Consider the following 9,903-nt stretch of genomic DNA (forward strand, 5'->3'; position numbering starts at 1 on the left):
TACTGTACATGCCTATCTATAGATAGATAACAAACACTGTATCATTCATAGATAATGCATTCATAATGCCTACAGCTAACAAGGCGCGTGACCCTGCTCTTTCTTTTTCTATTTTTATAGTCAGAATATCACCACTGTTGCAATCATTTCAGGAAATATATTACATATTCATAAAGCTTCTTAAAAGCTAAAGGGCATTAAATAAAGCCTCTACAAATAAATAAAAAGTATGTCTGTGTGGTCCTCTGAGGTAATTTTGGTCTTCATTGAATGGCTAATAAAACAGTTCACTTGTTGAGTTTATAGTTCAAGTTCATTGAGAGTGAATAAAGGTGAGTTTTTTTTTAAATTTAGTCACAATCATTTTAAAGGGCTGAACAATTTTTTTAAGACTATCAACATCATTCACTTTTTTTAAACCTCACAAACACACATTGACGCCATCTATTGCTCAGTGGTTGAGTCGTTATGGTTGAGTCCTGAAATCGGATATTGGTCGGAAACCAGACCCAAAAAGCTGGATCTGTAAATCAGTTGTCATGGTTTGATTTTGTTTATGTTTATGTAATGATTTTTGTTTCCTCAGTGTTGTCTTGTTTCCTGCCCCTCTGTGGTTTCCTGAGTCTTGATTACCCTGATTGTCCTCACCTGTCTCATCAGTCTCACCTGTTTCTGTTTACCTTGTCTATTTAGTCTCAGTGTTTCTTACCCACTGTGTCGGTTGATTGTCTTTTGTTCTAGTCTGATGTTAAATGTTTCCCGTTTCCTGTTCCCTGTTTCTCGTTTTGGATTTAGTTTTCGGAAAAGTATGTTTTTTTGTTTTTTTTTACTTTTTTAGTTTAATTAACATTTTTGTATTTTTTGCTCTTGTTTTTCAACACCTAATGTGACAGATTGAACCAACCAAACATGAGAAAATGTAGACACTATGGAGCCTTTTTCTAATATCCTTTTTTTTCAAGACTTTTTGTTTGGCCAGGATCCCTGCTGATATAGAGCAGTCTCCGTGGACTGGCACCTGCTTCGTTATTTTTCCTGGTAGCTGAGAAAGAAAAAGAAGTGGCTATCATGGCTCCCGTTTGCCCAGCACCCTAGTGACTCTGCCCTTGTGCTCTGAAAAGCCTCAGTCCAAGTCTCAATGCAGGCCTCAGCCTCCCCTGTGCCTTCAGCCTCTGCCTCCTGTTCCAGCTGTGCGCCGTCTGCCACCAGTTCTGGCGGAGCGTCAACTGCATCCTGTTCCGACGGAGCGCTGTCTGCCACGAGTTCCTGGGTCTTCTGAGCTGCGCCTGTGATCCGGACCTGCTGAGAAGCTTCAACCCTCTGTTTCGGATTGGAAGGTCCATTCTGTTCCTCCCCTCGGTCAGTCATGGGCTTCGCCTTCAGGCCGTCTGCCTGAAGGTCTGGATTTTTCTGAACCGTCAAAACAGAGTGTTTTATTCTGAAAATAAACTTGATGTTGTTGTTTCGGTGTCTAACTTCCCATTCCGCTCATGCTTTTCTATGCTAAATTGGTGCGTCATGCTCCAACATCAGGCACAAGTAGAAACCTTGCGTATCTGCTCTGGGGGGCTCGAGACTGTCGGAGCGCAGCAGACGCACACACTGTGCAAGTGTTAACTCTTGTCAGACTTAAGTCTGACATCTTAACTCTGACAAGTGGTTGCAATGACTGTCACCTCAGATGCTGAGCTCTGACGTTTGCCCGTGGTCACTTTTAAATCAAGTTGCTGGTACATGTATATATACATATATATATATATATATACATATATTAATTATAAATAACTATTCAGTCAGCTTATGAATATATATTTTATTTTGTTTCAATTTTGGAAAACCCTGATTGTGCCTTACATAGAATTGATGCCCATTCTTACCCGTTCCATACGACCCCAGGTGTTTAGAGTTTCATTATAAAATTTCAGATTTTTCAAAAAGACAAAAAAATATGAATTTTTAACAAAAGGCAAAACAAACTTACTACTCAAAAAATCCAACAAATAATCACATCATCCTTGCATCCTTTCAGGAAATGAATTGTATATTAACACCCACTGTTATGATAATGCTTGTGGAGGATTTTACTTCAGCGATCTTGGTAGTCGGAGAAGGAATAAAAAGGAATAAAAAGAAGAAAAACATATATCTGGCTCTGCTGCATTGATTGTGATCCTTTATTTAAACTGTCAATTGTTAGTCTGACAGTGTTTGGAGTTCAATGCTAAATCAGTAAAGTATTGGAGAATAAAAGAAATGAATATGACCCAATGCTAACATTGTCTACTACCTGTGCTTATTAACAAGTGCTTACTTACGAAAAGGCTTTATTTAAGACATTGCTTAGAAGAAGAAAGAAAAAAATAGACCACAGGAAAACATTGAAATTGGACGGATGGGAAGGTCTAATTGGGTAGACATTGATCGCGTTACTTGCATGATGCTCTGTTGGATACTGACAACAGATTTATAAGGTCATATCTTCTAGGTAATGAGCAAGTGTCTGTCTAAGGCATGCATGTGTGTGTGCGAGTGGGTGCATATTGGTATACATATCAATGTATATGTGCATGCATGTCCACTTCCTTGTGCTCTGATAGGCATTACTGCCGCCTGTGTTCTGTATTCAAAGCACAGACCACAGATCCTCCTGCCCTGAGATTTTGGTGGTCCAACACGTTTTCCTTTCAGTTTGTTTATGTTGGACGATTCATACACAAAAGAATAAATCATTTTCTTTTTTTCCACCCTCTTGGCTAGTGTTTTAAACATCAGCACTGCCCACGCTGAGTTGTGCATCATGAGAACAGCTTGAGATGAAATGCACATATGCATACATTTAAAAACATCTTGATATGGTAATTTTTCACTCACCGTATACATCTAGCACGTTGCTATTATGATTTGATTTCAGTCACATTATGTTCTGCTGCTCTTATTCTGCACAGTCTTATAATGCTGGGATTCATTTATGTCTATCATTTATTATGTTCTTTTTCTTCTTTTGCTGCATTCTAATAATATTGACCCTGTGACTCAGTTTCCCATGACAATCATTTAAAATTCATCTCATTTACATTCACAAACGCACACCAGCACAGGCACCAGCAGCACAGCAGACAGATTGCTTCCAATAGCTACTGAGAAACTATACTGAAGTGAAGTTTAGGGTTGAAGCCAAAGACTGTATTTAAAAAATGGACAGCATATAAGGTAGCCTCAAGTGAAACAAAAATATTACGGGTTTCACCTACTCACTACTGGCTGCTGTATAGGTCATAAAGCCCACCTCTGCCATGTGAACAGATGGACATGGTTCACCTTATAAAATCAAAATAAAGGCAAAATACATTTTCTTTCAAACCTGGTTTTGCACAGAACTGAGTTATTATTGCAACACTGTTTTCAAGTCATCTTTTTTTCTGAGGCTGTTGCTCAGTTGGTATAGTTGGTCATCTTTTAACCAGAAGGTTAAAGGTTGTGGATAGTCAGAAGACCAGAAAAGCTCAATACAAGCTCAAGTCAATTTACCATTTTGCATCTGGTTGTTTCGCAAAAAAATTGTATAAAAATGCCATTATCAGCAAAACCGTTGATAAATGTGGCTCCTGTGGCGATGTGCCCAACATTAGTGAAGGAGAAAGAGTCATTAAACTTTCAAACAACTCTGACCTGATGGTTGTTGATATTTATGCTGTTAGACATGTGTGTTTTTGTTAGAAGAAGCAGTGCTGCATCTATACCATGTCATACCACTTCCAGCCAGTCTGTAGTGCACATACTCTGGTTCCAGTGGGCAATATGGAAGGACTCTCCAGGTTTTTTTGGCTTCTTCTTTGAAACACAGGAGTAGGTTGAGGCATGTTGTCCATTTTTATAGTCTATGGTTGAAGTGGCTATTATAATTCAGCCAAAAGAGTTTGAGATGACGGTAGTAAGGAACCCCGCTGATGATGAGAATTGGAGAAGATGTGAGAAGACTATTTGTATCCGTCCACAAAACAGTAACCAATCTCAGCAGGCATTGGTTGGTGCATCAGCCACACTATCATCTGTTATCTCTTCTTAACAAACAGATCTGGCAGCAGAGCAGCAGGGGAAGCAAGGGGATAGCATTGTCCTAGTTTACCGAGACATCCCCCCCCCCCCCTCCGAGCAGGACATGTTGGACCGGGGCTCAATGTGTGACTTTAGACCCACTGCAGTCAGAAAAGAGCCCCACAGGCAGTGGCAGGGGGGCTACGGACTCTCCTGGCACTCACAGAGTAATTAATTGTGAGTGATTCATTTTGGGCTCACCACAGAGAGCTGGTGTAGAGACCTTTTAAAAAAGAGGGATTATCTACACCGTCACACAGGGACAGAATTATACAGGCACCGGAAATATCACAGTAGATGAATCAGCACAAGCAATGACACACTCATGTAAGTGCTACTTTATCAAAATATCATGGTGGACACATAAAACAATCACTGATAAAGGGTGTTGTTAATGGGTAAGAAATACTATGTGTAATATATTTGCAAAAGTACTGAAAGGGAAAAGAAGATATCAGACTACTCACTGCTTGTTTGGATGTCATGCAATAAGTAAAGGTCTTTTACCTACTTTTTGTAAACATAACGATGAACATGTTTTTTTAGATGCTCTTTTGTTGATGTTAACAGACAAAGAGTGAATTCCTTTACTAGCTTTTTGTGAAGTGTCTTGAGATAACACTTGTTATTAATTGACGCTATACAAATAAAGACTGATTGATGTAATAATCTTTAGCGCACGGTCATACTGTGTCAATGTATGTGCAATATTAAGCTAGGAGTGAACCAAAGTGTGCTACCATTATCACGTTAACACATCATTGCAAGACACCGGCAATTGCATTTCTTGTTCACCACTTGCTCTTAATGATGCTTAATTATGTTGCATTCCAATTCCTAACTCCTTCATGTTTATTGTATTAAGTTATATCATAATATTATGCACTGGTCAGGGGATACTTGGCTTAATACATAATTAAAAAGGGGTGTCTTTTGTAAAATGTCAACAAACCACAGTTTTAGAGTGATTGTCTTGTTAAATTGTTGATGATAGTACTTATTGTGTTCCTTTACACCGACTCCTTTTAGCCTGGAAAACAGTGTTTTATTTCTGCTCACTGTCCCAGGAGTTGCCAATGAGAGTGTATTCACTTAGTGTTAGCTTAAATACTGATTGAAGTGTGGGTGACAAGGGCGCCCTCACTCCCCTCTCACCAGAATACCGTTTATTTAATTTCGCTCTCAGTTAACCGCATGCTTCCGCTCAGGCTAACTGATGGGTTGCTAACATGAGCGTGTTAGCTCGGTGTTAGCTTATATACTAGCTCAAGTGTCGGTTGAAGAGAATACTTTCGCTCCCCTCTCGCTGTCATAGTGTAGTATTGATTTGCTTCCTGTTCTCACAGTTGGCTAAAGGGCTCTTGCTCAGGCTAACCTCCACTTAGACTACATCCTCTTGCTGATTTGGATATTTCTGTCACTGGAGTGTTCTCGCTCTGCCTGACTCACCAGTCCACTGCATCTGACGTAGTCTCGATGATAAATTCTAATAACTGTGCAACCTGTATTCCATTGTAACAGAGTTTTTATTCACTTGGAAATCCATGAGACACAAGACTTTGTAGAATGATCACTCGGATGACACTGGTACTTATACCCGTCGAGAAGGCATCAGAGGTCAAATGTGACTTTGTTGATATCAATACTCGACCTGCAAAGAGGTGAGATATTCAGTGAGAAGAACTGCCTCTGGCAGTCATCCAGGGTTCATAGAACCATGGTTACAGTCGTAACCTTTGTTTTGAATGGTGAAACTAATTTTATATTTCATGTCTGGTGACAAAATAAACAATGATTAATTGTAGTACCTGTTAAACTTTGCAAATCAGTTTCTCACTTAATAAAACATGTACTCCATCAACCATATTAAAAACTACTAGTAAAGTCAGTACACTGGCTTTTTGTGAAATACATTTACACAAAAAAAGAGGCAAAATCTAACCTGAACACACACTAAAACTGTTATTTCTAACTGCATTACAGGCTTTGAAAGCTTCACAAAACAGCTAAAGAAACATCCACACACACTCTGCAACAGTTTGTGTTTAACCTCCGTGCACCTCGTGCCCTCTCTCGCTCGGTCAGTATCTGCTTCTCTCTCTGCAGTGCGAGGAAGTACTCTGGCAATGTTTGCTCGAGAAGAAGGGTTTGACCTCAGTTATACTGAGTTGGCAGTGAACAAACAGAATCCAAGAGAAATTGGAATTAATAATGTAGGCTCTAATGTGTTTACTCAACTCAGATGATGGCTTCAATAAAATATGAAGAGTACAGTGCCCTATCATGGGATGTCAGTCTTGTGAGAGACAACACCATCCCTCTCTCAAATATATTACAGGCAGGAAGCTATGGCTACTCCACCGTCACCTGTGACCAAATAGATGAAGGAATCTGGGGTCACATTTTCTATATCATCTCTTTGGGAAAGGTTTCACCTTTAGGTGACATTGAAACAAAGGGGCCCAAGTGGCAAATGAAAGATGGAAGTGAAATGGGATCAGCCATTGTTACAAATTTAATCCAGAAGTGGTGGAGCAAAGCATAAATTTTGGCTCTTATTGATGCTATTCCAGTCTCATGGATTGGGGGAGTAGGTAAATCAAAGTCCACAGTTACTGTATATGATTTATAGTCTCCATGACTCTTCTTATCTTCTGATGTCTCAAAATGCTTTTACATTATGTCACATTCACTCACCACACCATATTTACACGCTGATGGCAGAAGCTGCTATGGAATTGGCCCATCTGCATTAACTAATCCCATTCATACACATTTACGCGCCACAGTTACCCTGTGGACGGAGAATAAACAATGGTCTTTCACATGGATATCCTGGTTGGCAGCAAAGTGTTCCTTTTTCTAAGTACACAGGTAACCTTTTTTCTGAAACACATGGTTCAAAGTGCATTATTTTGCAATGTATCCTATTAGCAGCATTGGCTACCATCATTTTGATGGATTGCACCTTTTGAATTAGATCATTTTAATTGTAACTGATTTCAATATCTCATTGTCAATCTTAAGTCTGTTTAAACTGGGAAACTGTCTGAAGTTGCAGGTAAAGGCTGTAATTAGCTGTAGTTGAGGTTAATAGTGTTTTGTTCTTAGTTTGTTAAGTTGATGTTACTACATTTTGGAAACTGTCATTAATGGACCAACACGATTAACGTCATTATCCCACAAATTTGAATAAAGAATTAATTGAATTTAACTATGTAAAGTAAAATATACCGCTCAAAAAAATAAAGGGAACACTAAAGTAACATCCTAGATCTGAACAACTGAAATATTCTTATTAAATACTTTGTTCTTTACATAGTTGAATGTGCTGACAATAAAATCACACAAAAATGATCAATGGAAATCAAATGTATTCACAAATGGTGATCTAGATTTGGAGTAACACTCGAAATTAAATGTATACAACACACTACAGGCAGATCCAACTTTGATGTAATGTCCTTAAAACAAGTCAAAATGAGGCTCAGTAGTGTGTGTGGCCTCCACGTGCCTGTATGACCTCCCTACAACACCTGGGAATGCTCCTGATGAGGTTTCCTGAGGGATCTCCTCCCAGACCTGAACTAAAGCATCCGCCAACTCCTGGACAGTCTGTGGTACACTGTGGCATTGGTGGATGGAGTGAGACATGATGTCCCAGATGTGCTCAATTGGATTCAGGTCTTGGGAATGGGCGGGCCAGTCCATAGCATCAATGCCTTCATCTTGCAGGAACTGCTGACACTCCAGCCACATGAGGTATATAGCATCCTATGGCCTCCTCCACGTCTCCTGATGTACTGGCCTATCTCCTGGTAGCGCCTCCATGCTCTGGACACTACGCTGACAGACACAGAAAACCTTCCTGCCACAGCTCGAATTGACGTGCCATCCCGGATGAGCTGCACTACCTGAGCCACTTGTGTCGAAGGGCCGCGAGCGCCACCTGCAGGGCCGCGAGGGGATAATATGTTTGCATCTGTGGGCCGTAAGGGCCGTGATCGTTGGCCTGCAGTATACTCTCCGACCACCAGAGGCAGTATCATCAGTTAGAAGTAGTGGAACTTTACAACGCGATACGCGCAACACTCAGCAGTACAACCACTTCCTCCACAACATCCTCCTCAGCTGCTAGTTCTCCCAGGTCTTACCTAAACGCTGCGTATGGTCGCCCTGTGCTTGGGTAAAGGTTGAACTATTTGCCGCAAGTATTCGTTGCTCTTTCGGCGGTGACACACGATGTATCATATCAAGGTTCCGTTTTAAAAGACGATACAACGCCAATAGCTGCTGAAGCACATAGCCGCCGCCATTGTTGTTTGTTGTCCACTACTGCGCATGTCCAAATGTTTCGTCTTACTGTCACTGCGTCTCCGTGTAAACGGGGCCTGAATCTGAATGGAAACGTCATGGAGAGGTTCTTAAAACGAATAAATAATGACGGCAATGGGGGCAGCGCTACACAAAACAGAATGCTCATTTTAATTTCAACAAATCTACCTAACTTCATTGAGCACCTAATGTTATTGCTTTTGTTGCTAAGTTTATATTGGGTTACTTATTTGACAAACATGCACTAAAACATGGTTTTATATGAGCAAAATTAATTAAATGATCTTAACTTGTGCAAGGTTTTATGCATAATTAGCCCATGTATAGGTTGATATATTGATTAAAAAACATACAAATGAAGAACAGTATTCATTATTACAACATAGTGACACAAATAGCTATTAAATAAAAATGACTGCAAAAGTTAAAATCAGAACCATTCACTCGATTGGGCCCCAGACTACCTTGCCCTGAAAATGTTGGGCCCCAAGGTCAAAAAGGTTAAGAAACCCTGTTTTAGGGGGTGTCTTGCTAATTGGCTATAATTTCCACTTGTGGTCTATTCCATTTGTACACAGCATGTGAAATTGATTGCCAATCGGTGTTACTTCCTAAGTGGACAGTTTGATTTCACAGAAGAGAGAGAGAGAGAGAGAGAGAGAGAGAGAGAGAGAGAGAGAGAGAGAGAGAGAGAGAGAGAGAGAGAGAGAGACATTATTGATCCCGAAGGACATTCAAGACTTGGACTTACATTGGTTGTTTAGGTGTTCCCTTCATGTTTTTGAGCAGTGTATACCGTTTATTAGTTAAGAGATGCCTAGTATCTCAGTGTTTAATGAGATAATAAAGTGGTGTCATTGGTCAAAGGACTGTGGTCTCTGAGATGAAAATGAATTCAAAGATCAGCAACTCAAGCATGCATGCGTGACACGTAACCCTCTCGTCTTTATTGTACAAGAAGGGAGAACTTAGCCTTGCTAGCTCATTTAGCCCAGCTGTCCCCGGACAATAGACAGCTCTTCATGTCAACCTGCATTTAAAACATCCATTTCTTCAGTTGTTTTGCAATTTAATCTGCATAGGTGGCCCTTGCCAATCTCTTAAAATGATGACATGTACATGGGGAAACCTGAGATGTCCCCAGGGCAAGAAAAGTAAATGACACCAAAATGTAAATAGCTTTTTAGAATAATACCCAATCAAAATACCCAACTCTATTTGAATGGTGATTTTGGTCTTATGTCTCCAAAGTTTGTTTGCTGTTTTTTCTTTGTTGGTTGTTTAATTATAAATTGGGATTGTAAAATTACATTGAAACCTTTCAGACCTGAAACAGTCTTCAATGCTTGCAATATGAGTTATATTTAATTAATATATTTGAGTAGAATTGTCATGCTAAAAAAACAAAGAAGGTGGACCCAATGCAGATTCTGAGAAACAGAAGATCAAATACAAAGGGAGCACAAGGAACCA

The 9,903-nt window shown here is 39.9% G+C and overlaps 1 long non-coding RNA gene across 1 annotated transcript; it reads left to right on the forward strand.

The window, feature by feature from the left end:
• Positions 1-729: 729 nt before the first annotated feature.
• On the forward strand, positions 730-1,458 carry LOC306835258. Its single transcript, XR_013780602.1, has 2 exons — positions 730-806; positions 963-1,458. It is a non-coding gene; the product is annotated as an uncharacterized lncRNA (long non-coding RNA).
• Positions 1,459-9,903: the final 8,445 nt, after the last annotated feature.

This window comes from Symphodus melops (genome assembly GCF_947650265.1).
Source record: "Symphodus melops genome assembly, chromosome: 14".
Taxonomy (NCBI): Eukaryota; Metazoa; Chordata; class Actinopteri; order Labriformes; family Labridae; genus Symphodus; species Symphodus melops.